Source organism: Panthera onca, chromosome D4 (genome assembly GCF_046562875.1).
Source record: "Panthera onca isolate mPanOnc1 chromosome D4, mPanOnc1 haplotype 2, whole genome shotgun sequence".
In the NCBI taxonomy this organism is placed as follows: Eukaryota; Metazoa; Chordata; class Mammalia; order Carnivora; family Felidae; genus Panthera; species Panthera onca.
The window spans coordinates 10,638,184-10,655,366 of NC_138351.1; the positions used below are offsets into that span (position 1 = coordinate 10,638,184).

At 41.6% G+C, this 17,183-nt stretch overlaps 1 long non-coding RNA gene across 1 annotated transcript in view; it reads right to left on the reverse strand.

Moving 5' to 3' along the window:
- Window positions 1-15,537, reverse strand: part of LOC144614071 (uncharacterized) — a 178,689-nt gene extending 163,152 nt beyond the window's left edge. The window contains exon 1 of the long non-coding RNA XR_013551602.2: window positions 15,430-15,537. This is a non-coding gene — a long non-coding RNA (uncharacterized LOC144614071). The remainder of the gene's footprint in view (window positions 1-15,429) is intronic.
- Between the last annotated feature and the right edge of the window lie 1,646 nt (window positions 15,538-17,183).

The window sequence follows — 17,183 nt, forward strand, 5'->3', positions numbered from 1 at the left end:
GAAACCAGGTGCCAGAGATGGCCAAGCAGAAAGATACATGACTAGGTCCCTAAAGAGACTGCAAAGTTTGTATAACAGCCCTGAACAGCCTGTATTTTTTGTAAAAGAAAGGGTAAAATCACTACTTGATACATCTTTTTCATTTTATAGGCAAATTCAGCCAAATGTAGCATACACATGGGGTTTTCTCCCTTCTCTTTTTCTATCCAGTGGGAGAAGATGTCACAGAAGAGACACAGCAGCTACTAGAACTGAGATACAACTAAAAGCAGACAGGAGAGAAATACCTTTCTCCTACCCTCCTCCCTTCCACCATGACTCTCATTGGCCAAACCTGGCCAGACGCCATTTTCCGAGAAGTCTTGGAAATGTTGTTGCATAGGACAGTCTCCCTCAATGTGGAACAGAGTCAGAGGACGGATTTCAGAACAAAGAGGTAAATGGCACGGCCCTGCCCAGAGGCTGGTGACTATAGGAACACCGGTATGTGGAGAAGTTAGCACAGTGCCTGTCACATAACAGGCTCTACGACAAATGCTGGCTGCCTTTACCTTCACTGATTTCTTTTCTAAGTTACACATTCACAAAGCCATTCACCTCTGCATTTCTCCATATAGATATTCCACCCGATTTGTCCAAGCCAGAAGTCAGCACCTCCTGCTTCTACAAAATTCCCTTATGCCTGAGACCTAACACCACCCTTCCAATCACGGTCTTGAAATCTCAGAGTCCTATTAGCTTTTCCTTCTTCATAAACCTCCCATCCCCCAATCCACGAAAGACTGAGACACAGACACCCTGCCCTGGTGGGTTTCCCAGCTATTGCCTCTCACTCTCATGACCATGAACCTAACTTGCTCTTGGTGTCACGGCATCTTCTCACACAGAGTGACTGCCCTTATCTATTTACCGGCACTTTCCAATTCTCTCTTCTATCTTTCTAGCTTCTCTTCATTACCAGCTTCTCCCTTCTTTGGGGAGTGGGCAAGGCTCACAGAGAATTTTGAATTTTATTGGTTCAGACTCAACCTCCTGGACACCTTTGCCATCAGTTACATGGCTAACTAGCAAATTTCCATCTTAGAGATTAAGTTCACAAAAACAAGACTTTGATTGACTTTCATATTTACTTGCTACACCACCAAGTTGATTACCTATTGCTTAATGCCTGTGAATGATAGGTCTACCCTGGCCTGTCAATTGGAGGTTGAGAGGGGACAGATCAGGCTACTACTGATATTTCTTAAACAGCCCTATTGCCACAACTATTAAGTCTCAGATATGATCATAGTATTCTCCTGGTCAAAATTCTCCAAACCTTTGAGGACTGGCCACAAAAGGAAGGGGGAAAAACGTTTGCCTTACAAAATTTAATGGGAAATACTTCCAGCCATTAAGAGATGTTTGTCACTTTGTGATTCATGAGATAGTAAGTAAAATGTGCTCACCAGGAATCTCTCACAACATGGAAACAGTTTCCAGTGAATCTTTCTACACACATCCCAAGCTCCACTGTCTTGAATCCAGTGTCTAGGACTAACTTTCCATTTCCAAATACACTCTCCAAAGTCTCTTCTCTGAGTTTCTGCTCTGTGTCCAGAATCCTTTTCCCTTGATATTTCTACATGTTGAGATCCTACCAACCAATCCCAAAAATGGTCTTTGCAATGTTATTGCCCCTCATGACCCCAGCCAGAATTAGTCACTTCTAGACACATATGCCCTCTGTACCCTAGATGCTCCAAAAGAGCAAGAATAGTATCTGCCTTGCTGGCCACTGTATTCCCACTACTTAGGAGAGACTCTGGCTTAGCCAATGCTGAATACATATCCGTTGACTAAGTGCCCACCTCACAGCACTCATTTCTTCCCCATATGTCTATTGCAGTGCAGATCACAGCCTGCCATACATTCCAGCCATGGAAGTTCATGTCTCTATCCCCTAACAGGTAGGGGTTAAGTATATGTCTTATTAACTTTGACATTTCCAATGCACACAGAAGACTACCTTAAACACACTAGATTCAGGATAAACGTTTGTGAAATTAAATAGTTGAATGTATTTATTCCTCTTGAGGTCAAAAGATTTAGATCCAATAAAACATTTTTTCTTCACAAAGGAAAAAAATAGGGGTGCCTAGGGGCCTCAGTCAGTTAAGCCTCTGACTTCGGCTCCAGTCATGATCTCACAGTTCCATGGGTTCGAGCCCCGCACTGGGCTCTGTGCTGACAGCTCAGAGCCTGGAGCCTGCTTCTGATTCTGTGTCTCCCTCTCTCTTGACCCCTCCCCGACTTGTGTTCTGTCTCTCCCTCTCTCTCAAAAATGAATAAACATTAAAAGAAATTTTTTTTACACAAAGGAAAAAAATAATATTCAGAGTTAGCTACACACACAAAATAGAAATCTCTGATAATATTTAGGTTTTTGACATTCCTTAATTATAACATTTTAAGCTGAAATAACTGCTTCCATAAGAAGCAATTAATGTTCTCATACCGCCAGCCATCCACCACTGCAAAAATAAGAATATTCTTGAGCCTAAAGTTATAGAAATAATATATACTTTTTATTAGTGGAGAAATTATCCTAATTTCAACTTTGTCACCTTTGGGAAGGATTCTTTTCAAAACGTATTTGGAGTGTCCTACTACAATTAACCAACTGGATGCTTACAAAGACAATTGTTGCTTTAAATGGTCATGTACAATAACTCTGACAGAAACAAAGTGAATTTACAAAAAAAATTCACTCTCATTAGAAGCGACAGTGTGTGGAATTAACCAAAAGTTCATGACTTTATTTTAAGGGTAAAAATAGAGTCCATTGCAGGAGAAATTCTTTAAAAAAAAAAAAAAAACTGCGTCATAGACAAACCCCTATCCTTTGAGGACAAAGCTGAGGAACTGAGGAAGTCATGTAGTTAAGTGAATTGATATAATATAAAATTCAAAAGAGAAGGAAGAATAGCTCTTTGATGCCATCCACACACCTCATTCCATCCATGCCAACTCTTCTGTTCTTTCAGGCAAGTTCTAGAACTTCTGTTTCTCTGGCCACCCAGTGCCATACTTCCTGTCCCTCTTACTTGCCTTCACCACATTTCTCTGTGGGTGGGGTGCACGTACATTCAGGCGGCCTCACCTCTCTCCTAGTCCAGCCGCACTAAAGTTCAGGGGCATTGCCTCGGCTTACAGGTTCTGCAGAAAACCCGGACCAGGCAGGACCCCCTTGTGGGAAAGGCAGCCACGCTCTGCTCACTTGTTCTGCACTGGCTCACTTCCCAAACAATTTAGGTGGAACAAGCCAAGGCAGCCTTTCCATTTAGCCTTTCCATTTAGTCTTCAGGGCTGGAAGCAGTAAAGGGAGGCACCACATCGATTTTCCTTCCATCTTTGCTGTTACTAAAGCTCATTCTTTGATATCCACCAGTGCCTCTCAAAAGGGTTATTAAAAGCATTTTTGGTGCATCAGTTTTGGTTCTGTGAAACTGTTCTGAATATTGTAGGGATGTCTCACTTCTCTGCTTCCCACCATTAAATTCCAGGAATGACCCCCAGATGTTCTAAAGACGACAAAACATCCCCACACTGTTCCAAACCCTCTACAAGGGTGGTATAGCCCATGTGTCTATGCCTTCTTCTGTTCTAAAATGAAATTGAGGATGGCTGAAGCTTAGTTTCCTACACAAATTGTGAATTATGTATAGTATTTAGGTTGTGATATTGAAGCTGCTGCTGTCAATATAGCAGGATCAGACAAGAAAATGTATGGTTCTTACTACCCTGGGATGCAAGAAGGCATGTTTCAAAAAATGCTCTTGCCCCACAAAATTCTAATGAAAATATTATCTCCACTTGGGACAAGATTTATCACTTCATAAACTCAAGAAATGGCAAGTAAAGTATGTTCTTAAAGTTAAACCCACCTCAACTCCACACCCCCCACCCCAAAACACAAACATGTAGAGAAAATGGCTCCCACTATAGATGAGTTATCTGCATTTGTACAGACAGTTTTGACAGTTGGCAGAAAGGAAGGGCTTATTGGAGAGAAATATATACTGAAGATTGACTTTTCAGGCAAATGCTTATTAGCGCCGTACTGCTTCCTTAGGGGACAGGGGGATATATCCTGAAGTTTAAGATTTAATGAGGATTTTTGGAGAGCAGACCAAATTGCAGCCACAGAAAATAAATTATAGGCAATTAGGTTTACATCTGATCCATTTTCCAGCACCCTAAGCTTTACTCATAATCTGTCTTCAGATTCACATTTTCCTGCAAATACCAAAACTGTTTTGCTTGTGAGGGCATAGGGGAATGGAAATGAAATGTCTCCGGGTTGACACCCAAAAGTCCAGCCACAGGTGAACCCAGATTATATTTGCAGGCAGCAAAGTATTGAGTTACCGAGTCCTTCCGGAGTGCATTTGTTACAATCCCATTGAAAATCAGTTGGCTTGGCAGAGAAGGTCTCATTTGCAAAGGAGAAAAATGAGCACTGTGCCAGTGGACAGGGCTCCAGATGTAGCAGGTGTCTGCAGTGGCCACAAAACACTGGCCACAAGCCTGGCTATATCAAAATGACCTGGAGACAGAGCTGGAAATACAGCTTCCCCCAAGCTCTACCTGTTACAGACTAAATTGCGTCCCCACCAAATTCCTACATTGAAGTCCTAACCTCCAGTGCCTCAGAATATGACTATTTAATAAGTGGGTCTTTAAAAAAGTAATTAAGGTTAAATTTGATCCAGTGGGACGTAATCCAACATGACCCGCGTCCTCTTCAGAGCAGCCTAGGACACAGACAAGCACAAAGGACAGACCACATGAAGATGGAGGGAGAGGACAGGGACCCCTGCTGACACCTCATCTCCATCTTCCAGCCCCAGAGTTGTGATGTAAACAAGTGTCTACCGAAGAAGTCATCTAGTCTGTGGCACTCCTTACCAAAGACCACGCTGAGTAACACACCCTTCCCCAGACCAGTGCCTGAGAGTCTCTAGAGGCTGGGGTCAGAAGTCATTCTAACACACCAGGGTTTGAGAACCACCAACATGAACTTCTTGCCAAGAGGCTGAAGCACTTCTGCAGACTGCCCAGCACCGCCACCTGCCCTGACTGTGGCCAAGCGCTGGGCCCACTCCTGTCCCACACACACTCAGGTGTCTGTGGTGGAGTGGGTTCTCCCTCCTCCTGTTGGACCTGATGCGTAGTTGCTGCCTTCTGCTTTTAGGACTCTTTTGGGAACTTTTCACCTCAGAAACTACTTCTGTCAAAGCTATGTGAAAGGTAGCTGAAAGGGGTATTCTAAATGACATGAAAATCTATTTTTTAAAGAAAAATGCAGGGAGAACAGAGGATCAGGTGATGCTGACCAAACTGCTGGGTGACTGCTAAGACATGGAGGGCTGAGGCAGCTCAGTGGCTCAAGGATTATATGTTTAAGTATGGGGTGTCACCAGTGTCACCAGCTCACTAGCCCTGAAAGTCTCCAGGTTTTCCTAGAGCTGCAGAGTCAGAGTATTCCAGCCTCCAGATGGGACATCTGGGAAAGTCATGGTCATACTTCATGGGATTATCATGGAAAATCACCTTGCTCATCTCAGTTCATAAACACATCAGTAGTAAGGCTGGGGAGCTTATAACATGTGGTCTAGCTTGAACATTTGTTTCTGGTAAACCAAAAGCCATACAAGGATCTGTCACAACAGAGCTGCTGAGCCTCTAGAATCCACCTATGGCCAAGAGGGACCCTTGCATACCATTCTGTTATAGCCATGGCCAAATACACAAACCTGAAAGGAAATTATAATGCTCCTTCTATTTCCACCATTTAAATTATCCAGTTGGGTTCCCTAACATTATGTTTCAGGATTACTGCTCCCTGCCCCTAGATTTGCAACTTTGCATTTTATTTGCCTAGAAGCAAATGTGACCAGCAATACCTTCTACCTGGGCATAGGTACAAGTGTTTCTTTGGTCCAACCCTACCCCAATCGCCACCATCTAATAACCTCTCACTCACTAAGCTTCAAGTCATGTATTCACGTCTGGACTCAATAAATAGTTACTGAGGACCTATCACAAGTTATGCATACTCCAAGCCCTAAAGTATAGTAGTGAACATAACAGACTAAATTTCTGCTCTTCTTGAACTTAATTTCATGTGGTGGAAACAGACAATAAACAAGCAAATAAATACAAATACAACTTCCATATGTTTTCTGTAGGAAAAATAAAGCAGAGTAATGAAAAAGAGTAGTTGTTCTCAAAGTTTGGTCTTTGAATCAGCAGTCTCAGTGTCTCCTGGGAACTCATTAGAAAAACAAACTCTCAGGCTTCCCTCAAGACTTTCCAGTCAGACACTTTAGACACATGACCCAGCAAAGACAATAACATTGGAGAACCACTGCCATAATAAAGAATGACTGAGGAGAGTTGCTTTAGATTGAGTGGTCACAGAAAACCTCCCTGAGAAGGTGACATCTGAGCTGAGACTTCAATGTCATTTGTGCCAGGACTTGTCCTGGTCTTAACTCTCCACAGTGGTCACTTAAGTTCTCCAAAAATCTTTGGTCTTTATTTCATGCTTGCCAAACACTCTCTGATTCTCATTTCCCATCAAGGCTAGCTTCGTGGAGGTGTGACTGATGCAGTCACAGAAGTCCCTGCCCTCAGAAGGGCCCCATACTTGGCATAAAGCTCTACTGTCACCATCTTGAAATTCCTAGTAGTTTTTTCTCTGAACTTGTTTTGTAACTGAGTTATCATAGGACAATGGAGCAGGCATCTGAACAGAGAAGAGATCTGGGAAATATGCATTCTGTCTCAGTCATATAAAGCATTTGCACTGCCCTATGAGCACACGATTCTGGTGGACTTGTACTGCATGGGAGTCCAGTGACACTCCGAGCGAGTTTCATGTATGTGTGTTAAGTAGCCACAGGGACACCTCAGAGAGGCCATGTTTTCCTCTCCTCTTCAGAATTTGCTTCAAGCACAGAAAGAATGCAATGGTTTTCGAAGAAACAAGAACTCCCAAGGAATGCTATCCATATTTTCATACCCAAGCAACTTTCCTGGATTGCCAAACGCTTATGCTGAAAATGGAGGCACGGGAAAAGGCAAGGTTAGGGCAGCCCATTGCTCCTTTTCCTTTCAATTCTTCCTGCCTCTCCAGTGAGCACAGGTGGAATTTGTTAGTACAATGCAGGTGAATCAAAAACAACTGAGTTAGTATCACGCACCAGTCCCACTGTTCTGGTAAGAATGAAAGACAGATGCACACGGGGGCTCCCACATATGCACTGGGCAATTTCAGTGATTCTGCATCTGAGTTAAATGCTCATAAATTTACATTTAAAACTGACATTGGACAATAGAACTGGTAAAACTCATGCAAATAATTTAAAATTGTATTTTACTTTACTTAAGATGATGTTCAATAGCAAATCAAAAAGAACATGACTTATCAAGAGAAAACCCATGGAAGGAAAGGAAAAGCTTTCTGTTTTAGTTCTTTTAGTGACAACTGTTTCCTGCTTTTTGAACAAGGAGCCCCATAAATTATGTAGCCAGTGCTGCTACCCGTTAGACGCCAGCCCACAGAGAAGTGCGCTCACCATGTGGACATGAGCGTCTCGAGACACGGAGCAGCTCTGTTCTCTGTGTCACAAATGGGTCATCAAGTGGAACATCCGTCTCTGAGAGGGTGCCAGGTGGCACTGCTATCAGAAGAGTGCAGCTTTATTTGTTTCAGGCAGGAAGATAAAAAGAAAACCTTTCTCTCTAGCTCATGCCCAGACCCTATGAGAACAACTGCTTCTTTAGAAATAGGCACGTGGGCAGCTACCGTGACCTGGTACGATGTTGAATCTTAAAAGAATTGGCCCATATTCCATGAGAACAATGGGCCATTTCTCAACAAGCAAGAAATGTAAAAAGAGCTACAGCATGGAAACATTCACTAATTCCCTAGCACTAAGCCGGTCCACACACATCCCAGCAGGATGCAAAAGAGGATTCCAACTGTTGAAAATCATGAGGTTTGATGGTCCTGTCTTATTTCACCTTCTGCTACAAACTCAAGTTACACCTATACTTAGTGGAAATATAGTCCTCCTTCTCTCAACCACTTCCAATTTGCAATGCGTGGCTCAACCAACCAACCAAAAAGAGAAGGGGGGGGAGAAGAAATGGAGTTCCTTTGACTTCGCCTGCCCAAGCTTCAATCCTGAATGCTAAAAGGGACCTCCGTTTACAGGCAGTTCCAAGGCCTGGTGTGTGTCACCTCACACGATCAGATCCATCACCCCTGTCGCTTCAGTTCATGAGAAATCTGGGATCTCACTCGCACGTGGTGCCAAGCGAGGTACAAAGGCTGCTTTCATGAACTTCGTCAGGTTTACAAGGCTGAAAGTGCCAAGACTTCAGGGTTACGGCACTATCCCACTCATTTCTTATTAAGATGCTCCTTCATCATTGGAAATTCCTTTCAGTCCCGAATGACTTCAGTCTTGTTATTGAGCCATTAGTTAGAAGAAAAGGCTGAGAACCAAAATCCTCACCTCCCCAATGAAACCATTAGCTTTTGGAAATCGATTTTTACAAGATGCCTAAATGCTGACCCTGGAGAATACAGTGTTCTATGAGGTGAAAACATGGGTAACAGATTTACTTTTCACCCTCAAAATAAAGAAATAAATACCTTCTGTTGATAAGTAATGTGTGGGAAATGTTCTGGAAGAGTTCAGAGGTGGAGTTTCTCCCCTACTCTAAATACAAAAAAAAATAAAGAACTGCCTCTTGTATAGAACTTGCAAAGAGGCTGGACGCCAGGGGCATGGGAGAGGGTGGGTAAACTATGGTTTCCAGCCTTGGCGGCCTTCAGTCCTCAGCTGGTCCGTTTCTCAGTCTCTTCATCTCCAAGGGGATCAGAGAGGGGGTTTTAACTGTGCTCTGTGAAGTTTTTAGGGAAAAGGCTGTTAAACCTTAGTAAGCGTTAAGAATCATGAGGGATGTGTGCTCACAGTCCATACTCATAATCTTCCACCTTTGAAATTGACTTAGTAGGTCTAGGAAGAGGGAGGACTGGGGAATCTCAATTACTAAAAAGGTGATCAGTTGATTCGAATGCAAAGCCCGTGGAGGTGCCTCAAGGGTTTTAAGTTGAGGGAACAGATGCATAATGGGCTCTGTCATCTTCACCACTGCATCTAGGAAAGCAGCTCAGCCTTCCTCTATTTAACAATTAAGTGCCCCCAAAAGCTTGATGAAGGACTCATTGCTTTGAAAAGCACAGGACAAGACGTCCTCTAGGCCTTGTGCAGTGTCCATGTCTAGGATTCCAGGAAGTCCGTGGTGAGGCAGACTTAACTTGAAGGAGGTACCTGGAGTACATTAAAAGGCTCTCTTCTTTCTATGGAAAACCTCCAAAGTGGGCTAGCGAAGAGATACTCAGCCCCCACCCCTGGACTCCAGGTCATCAAGCAATTATACTCCCATAATAGATCAAAAAGCAATCTCTCACTTCTTTAAAAAATCATTACAGGGGCACCTGGGTGACTCGGTCGGTTAAGCATCCGACTTAACCGACTGACCCAACTCAGGTCATGATCTCACTGTTTGTGGGTTCAAGCCCTGCTTTGGGCACTGTGCTGATAGCTCAGAGCCTGGATCCTGCTTCGGATTCTGTGTCTCCCTCTTTCTCTCTGCCCCTCCCCCACTTGTGCTCACTCTCTCTCTCTCACGCTCCCTTTCTCTCTCAAAAATACACCAACATTAAAAAATATTTTAAAAATCACTACAAATAATTAGTGTTGTGGGTTGAATTCTGTCAACTCAAAAGATATGCTGGGGACAGCTGGGTGGCTCAGTCAGTTAAGCATCAGACTTGATTTTGGCTCAGGTCAAGACCCCCCAGTTCATGGGATTGAGTCCCATGTCAGGCTCTGCACTGACAGTGTGTTGAGCCTTCTGGGGATTCTCTCTCCCTCTCTCTGCCCCTCCCCGACTTGTATACTTGAACACACGGGTTCTCTCTCTCTCTCTCTCTCTCTCTCTCTCTCTCTCTCAAAATAAATAAATAAGCTTAGAAAAAAAAAAAAGATATGCTGAAGTCCTAAGCCCCAATACATCAAATTGTGATCTTTTGTGGAAAGAGGGTCATGGCAGATGTAATTAGTTAAGATGAAGTCATCCTGGAGTAGGGTGAGTCCTTAATGCAATATGGGTGTTGTCTCTAAAAGAAGACAGTATGAAGACCCAGGGAGAATGTTAAATAAGGACAGAGAGATTGGAGCTATGAGGCTGCATGCCAAAAGCCACCAAGGATTGCCATCAACAACCAGAAGCTAGGAGAGAGGCACAGAGAAGACTCTCCCTCCAGGCCCTCTGAAGGAACACACCCTGTCCTCACCTCAATTTCAGACCTCCTGCCTCCACCACGGTGACCGAATACATTTTGGTCACTTGAAGCCACCCAGGTTGTGGTATTTTCTTATGGCATCCCCAGGAAATGAATATAATCATTAATTTACAAGTGATAAAAATGATCTTCCCAAAGGTTGCTCTAGGATCTTAATTTAATCTTCAGGGCAGGAATCTCAAAGATTATCCAAACTCTGCCCAGGCATGAGGGAATGTCATCCTTCAAAAGCAACAAGGTTCATCTCTACACTGAGTGTCAATGTGTCATTAAAACAATCTCTAGGTCACAGCAGTGCATGTGGCCCCATCACTCAGTGTGCCTCATCTTTTCAGAGACATCATTAATTGGTGTTGGGCATGAAACCAAAAAGCTTGAAAAAAAAGGAATATTTAAAAGGAATAAATGATATCCATGTAAAAGTGTTCCAAAAGGTCATGTTCCTACAGGAGGCAGGAAAACATTGTATGTTCTGAAGTTTCCCTCGCAAATAGGTCACATTTCCATTTCCCTAAAAAGAACTTCCCGTTTTTAATCTCACTGGATATTGTGATAATTAAAATCCCCTCTCAAAATATCTACACAGTGGTACTTTTAAGCCACTGGGTTCAATTAGCATCTTCTTATTAACAGAAGGCTGCAATGATTTCAAATCTATTTTTTGAAGTAGGATACATTTGACTAGTACCCTCATTTTTATGAGGGATTCAAAGGGAACTCCAGGTTTCACAATTAGGACATTCATTTCCATTGTGAGAGAACACAAAATAACTAGGAATCCAACTTATGTAAAACATAGTCAAATCTGATCAATATAAGTGTGGTGGCTAGATTTTACATGTCTAAATACCCACCATCTATGTTAAAATTCTTTCCATTTTGCTTTAAGACTTCCTTACTATGAAACATGTTCTGTGGGTCTATAAATACATTAAGATGAAAAGTTAAAGCAACTCTGGTGGTCCTACCATCTGGCTTTGGATATGGATTGCTAATTGATCAATAAATCCCCTGCAGGCCCCTCCCTTGCTGGGTGGACTGCTCCTCTACCTCCCCGACTCCTGCTCTTAATTTTTACTAAATGCAAACCTGAGCCCTGGGCAGCGAGAATCACATTCAGGTAAGTTACGTGGTCTACATGAGAAGTATTTACCCCTGTACTTTGATATAAGCAAAGCTGTGACATGATAACCCAAACTACCGAAAGGATTCCCTGGAGATGATTATTTCCACCATAAAAGGAGTCATAAAGAAACTCTTTGAGATAACACTTGACCTTGACCCACTTCAAATTCAATTCAACTGACAAGAATTCTCTTTTCATAAAATTTTTTGGACCTCAAGTAATACATCAATTGAGGTGTGATGCTTTGTGTTTTATAATATATAAACACAAACATATACAAACACAGCAGGTATATATATTTATTTGTTCAACATTCATTCATTCATTGTGTCAACCCCCTGTGCACCAAGAATCATGTGGCATGAGGGACACAGCTGAGTAAGACACAGACCTTACCGTAAGAATATTTCATACAATCACATCTCATATATAAGTATAGTGAAAGAGAAGAAAATGAACAACTGTTTGTGGAAAGTAAACTCCCTAACAAAAAACATGAGGTTTCATTGATGGATACATGAGGTTTACCCCAAAGGTAAACCCAAGTGTACCCTTCTCTCACACTCCTCTGTTTGCTTACATAGGATTTTGAGTCTAGGTTAACATACATACAGCACCGAGAGCCATCCCAATTACTGAGCAGGGGATTACAGATTCAGAATGATCCGGGAATGTTAAGGAACTGCAAAGTGCAAATTCTGCTGGTTTGCATGAAAGTCATCATAAATCTCAGCAAATTGTACCTTAAAAATATTCTGATTTTGATTGGAAGTGTTCTACAGTTGCAAAAGACCCAGCCCCAGTAAAGTGCATGACAACTTGAACCATAGAATCATTTTCAGTTCATGAATATTTACACAAACAATCACTCCATTCTTTCCATTCCCAACAAATAAAAACATGAAAATATTTTTTATTCAATGCTAAAATATTGAAATAAGTCATAAATTGATTATATTGTATGTACAACCAGTTACTATAAGATAAGTATATCTGTTTTTGTTTCAAGCCACAGAAATCAATTCTGAGAAATTCAAGCAGAAGGTAATTCATTGAAACCAAAGAAACAGTTGAACAGTGAAGCCTTGAGACAGATAGACACCAGTACATCCCTAGAGTCTCGATAACTATGCAGAAGTTCTCTCTAATGAGCTAATTTACTCCTAGCACGCCTCCAAGGAGTCATGGCCTCCTGACCATTCCAGTCCATGGTTCACATTTTCAGGATCCAAAAAAGCTACCTGGCCTAATTTGGATCAAGTGCCTACCTCCACGTCCCAAGGGGCAGGAACAATGTACATAGACTTCTTAACAGAGAGGGGTGAATGACTGTAAACACAGAAGTTATCTTTGTCATTAAAGTAAAGTAAGTTTTTAAAATATTCCCCCTTTTTAAGGAGTTATATTTCTCAGTTTACTATTGCTTCTTTTCTAATACTTATTCTGAGTACAAAATAACAACTATGGGTACTGCTTAGGAGAAAGGCAGGAGTCAGGAGGGTATAAAACAGGAAGATGAGCATAACATATAACCTGACTTAACATCCATCTCAACACATGAGCACTACTTGGTGATTTATTCTTCATCCTATGGACATGGAGAGCTCCAGAAAAACAAGAGTCATTTAGAGGTACAAACAGATCTAGATTCTGGAGCCAAGAGAACAGAATGAGGTTTACTCCAAAAGCCCTGACGAGAGTATTATATTCCCTTAAACAGCCAGCAGAGGGATTCCTCAGAATCAGTGCCACGTGATATTTCCAATATTGCTCTGCCAAGAGACATTACCTTTCTTTGTGACTGATGAAAAACAAAAACAAACAAATAAAATCTTAACTCCAAAAGAAAGAATGATGAGGAAGCCAGGATTCTGGGTTGACAGAGGACAACTGTCTAAAGAGAGAAATTTACTTTTTCAAGAAGCAAATGCATCTACTCCTTCTTTCTGTTGGAAAGGTTGCTTGATGAGTTCAGTTTTGAGTTACATGAAAAGACTTATACACAGTGAACACTTTGAGTCTAATGAGAAATGTCAAATGGAAAATGTAACTAAGAGAGTCTTGCTCAAAAAGTCCCTGCTGATGAAACCTGAAATCAATATTGATGAATTTGGCTTGGCCAATTTTTGCTGAGTGGAATGAACTGCGTTGGTAGAAGTTATTTTAGCTGTATTTCCTCAGCATGCCAATAGAGTTTTTTCCCTGTTCCTCCAGCCACACATGTGGCATACATTTATTATTTACAATACACACACAGGAAGTGCTTGATTGATGAGATAACCCCTCTTTCAGAAAGATCTTTTCCAAATGGGGCTTTGTACTGTAGGTGTTAAATGAAGTACCATAAAGTCAGTAAGATATACTTTTTCACCCCTAGATTTTATTTCCGATAAAAATATTACAAGGGTGATTTTTTTGTAGGCAGTATGTGATGTAAAATATGGTTACAGATAAACACAGATTGTGCCTATACATTTTTCTCTTTACATGCTCTCAAAGGCTTTGTGGATGGTGTATAGACAAGCTTATGTAAATACGAGGGGAAAGAGAGGACATGAGAGGGGAGAGATTGAAACCAGGATGGTTTCTGGATAAAATGTGATCATGTAGAGTGGACCACTCTATTCATTTAGATTTTAGTCTGTACTTACAATACTCAGATTGTACTATTCTGTTGATTAAGAACTATAAGCACTCAAAGCAGCATCTATGGCATTTATGTGGCATCAAAACATGTATGGTCAGAGGCGCCTGGGTGGCTCAGTTGGTTAAGCATCCGACTTTGGCTCAGGTCATGATCTCGCAGTTTGTGAGTTCGAGCCCAGCGTCGGGCTCTGTGCTGATGGCTCAGAGCCTGGAGCCTGCTTCAGATTCTGTGTCGCCCTCTCTCTCTGCCCTTCCCCCACTGGCACACTGTCTCTCTCTCTCTCAAAAATAAATAAGTATTAAAAAAAATCTATGGTTTTTTTTGTTTTTTTTAATTTTTTTTTAACGTTTATTTATTTTTGAGACAGAGAGAGACAGAGCATGAACGGGGGAGGGTCAGAGAGAGGGAGACACAGAGTCCGAAACAGGCTCCAGGCTCCGAGCTGTCAGCACAGAGCCCGACGCGGGGCTTGAACTCACGGACCGTGAGATCATGACCTGAGCCGAAGTCGGCCGCTCAACCGAGTCACCCAGGCGCCCCAAAAAAATCTATGTTTTAAATTTAATTTTGAAACATTAAAATTGCTATAATATCAATGTTCCTGTTTACTTTTAGAAAGCAAATTGTGTTTTTATTTTATTTTTTTAAGTTTATTTTGAGAGAGAGAGAGAGAGAGCACGCAAGCATGAGTTGGGTAGGGGCAGAGAGAGAGGGGGCAGAGATAATGCTAAGCAGGCTCCACACCATCAGTGCAGAACCTGACGTGGGGCTCGAACTCACAAACTGTGAAATCATGACCTGAGTCAAGGTTAAGAGTCGGATGCTTAACTGACTGAGCTACCTAGGCACCCCTTTAACAATACTTTTTAAATGTTGTTCACAGGCAGTTACAAAAACAGGCCACAGGCCAGATGTGGCCTGCAAACCATAGTTTGCCAATCCCAGTTTACTGCCAGATTTTTTCACACAAATTTTTTAAATGTAAAATGAATACAGGTAGACAAAATAGCTTTAACTTCTGTGGACAACTACTCTGTTGACTGCACAGTTTCTCACCAAGACCTTTTGGTCACCCCTTCATAAGACCTACCTTCTCCACTTCCAACCACCCCTGAGCTCCTGGCGGTCCAGTTCTAGAATATGACCCCACCCACCCACCCAGTCTCAGTTGACTGGTCCGAGGTGATCTTGTAACCCTATATGGGTCAGAGAAATGGGAGTTCTTACCTTGAGTGATAGTCTCCATCTGTTTGGCTTGAGGGTCTGTATCAAACGAAAAAGGAGGCTTTCCATGGCCATGGTTTCCGACCAGCTGAAGGGCAGAGCTGGGAAAGCCCGTCTGCAAACGGAGAGAATGAAGTCAACACACAGACAAGAGAAAACAGAGGAGATTTTGACAGCAAGGTCTTCGTTTATTTTATTCCTAAGGTTCAGCTGTATTCTCGTCCTTGGATTTCCTGAGAAAACTGCTACAGCCTTAGAATAAATCTTCCTCTGCCTCCCCCACTCAGCTATCTGGCACCGGTTTCTGTCGCTTACAACCAAAACTAATACTTTTTACGCAGATATACCATTTTTAATTAGTCAGCCTTCTTAGACTGGGAAATCATTTTTAGGGAATCGGGCTCAATACGAGTTTGAGCAAGTGCATTCTTTGAGATTACTCAAGATGTTTTTGGTTCAGAGATTTCTGTTTACACATTTGAATACACCTCTGAACTAAGATCCTAATTAAACTACAGGCGCAGCAAAATGTTGTAATTTATCAACAGCGCTCATTTCCCTCCCTATCACCTCCAGTAGCTGATGTAGAGGGAAGGCCAGAAGCTGATGTAGAGGGAAGTTTGACAATTTTTCAAATCCCTAGTATGTTTCTAGCACTTTTCTTCCCGTAGGCTATTACCCATGACCTGGAATTGTGCCTGGGGCAGAGTTATCACTCGACACATATTGAATCAATGAATCAATACATATTTTAATGATTTTTTTTGTTTAATCACACCCAAAAGGCCCCTTTTTTATCTGTAAAAGGATTTTTAGTTTATTTATTTATTTTTATTTGTTTATTTTTTAATTTTTTTTTCAATATATGAAATTTATTGTCAAATTGGTTTCCATACAACACCCAGTGCTCATCCCAAAAGGTGCCCTCCTCAATACCCATCTCCCACCCTCCCCCCCTCCCACCCCCCATCAGCCCTCAGTTTGTTCTCAGTTTTTAAGAGTCTCTTATGCTTTGGCTCTCTCCCTCTCTAACCTCTCTCTCTTTTTTTTTTTTTTTTAAGGATTTTTAGTTTAAATAACTAGTCATAAAAAAAAAAGATTTTCTTTAAACCTGAAATTTTCCTGAAAGAAAAATTCCTAGATAGAAATAAGGAAAAAAAAAAAAAAAAAAAAAAAAAGGAAGAAATAAGGCCGAGGGGAATCTTTTTTTAAGATAGTTACATTGAAATGACAACATGATAAATGCAACAACATAAAGAACTTTCTGTTGTTTGTTTCTTTGTTTTTTATGTTTTTGGTGCTGTTTAAATAAATCGGGTTGCAACAATACATACAGAATTTTCAAATCCTTTAGGAACATCAAGCCAAAATTCATATGTGGAAATAATGGGGGCTATTTCTCTATCATCTCTTCTCCTGGAAGCCACATGAAACAGACACACTTTCAGGGCTAATGGCAAAAATCCTCCTCTCTCTCTTTTTTTTTTAATGCGTTCTGAAGAATGGCCAACGAACCTGCCAACCTAGTCAGGTCACTCTCACCAGCTGCTTCTTTGAGTTTAGTTCCACACACCAAATGATAGACTTACATAGATGGGAGGCAGTATGGCAAAGTGATTTCTTTCTTGAAAAAATTCACAGATTTTTTAAAGTGAATCATCACACGGAGTTTTCAGCATCATAAGAAGCCTGGCTTTATATATTTTGCCCTGTATCCTCTTCCAAAGGGACCAGCTTCACTATGAATCCTGTTGAGC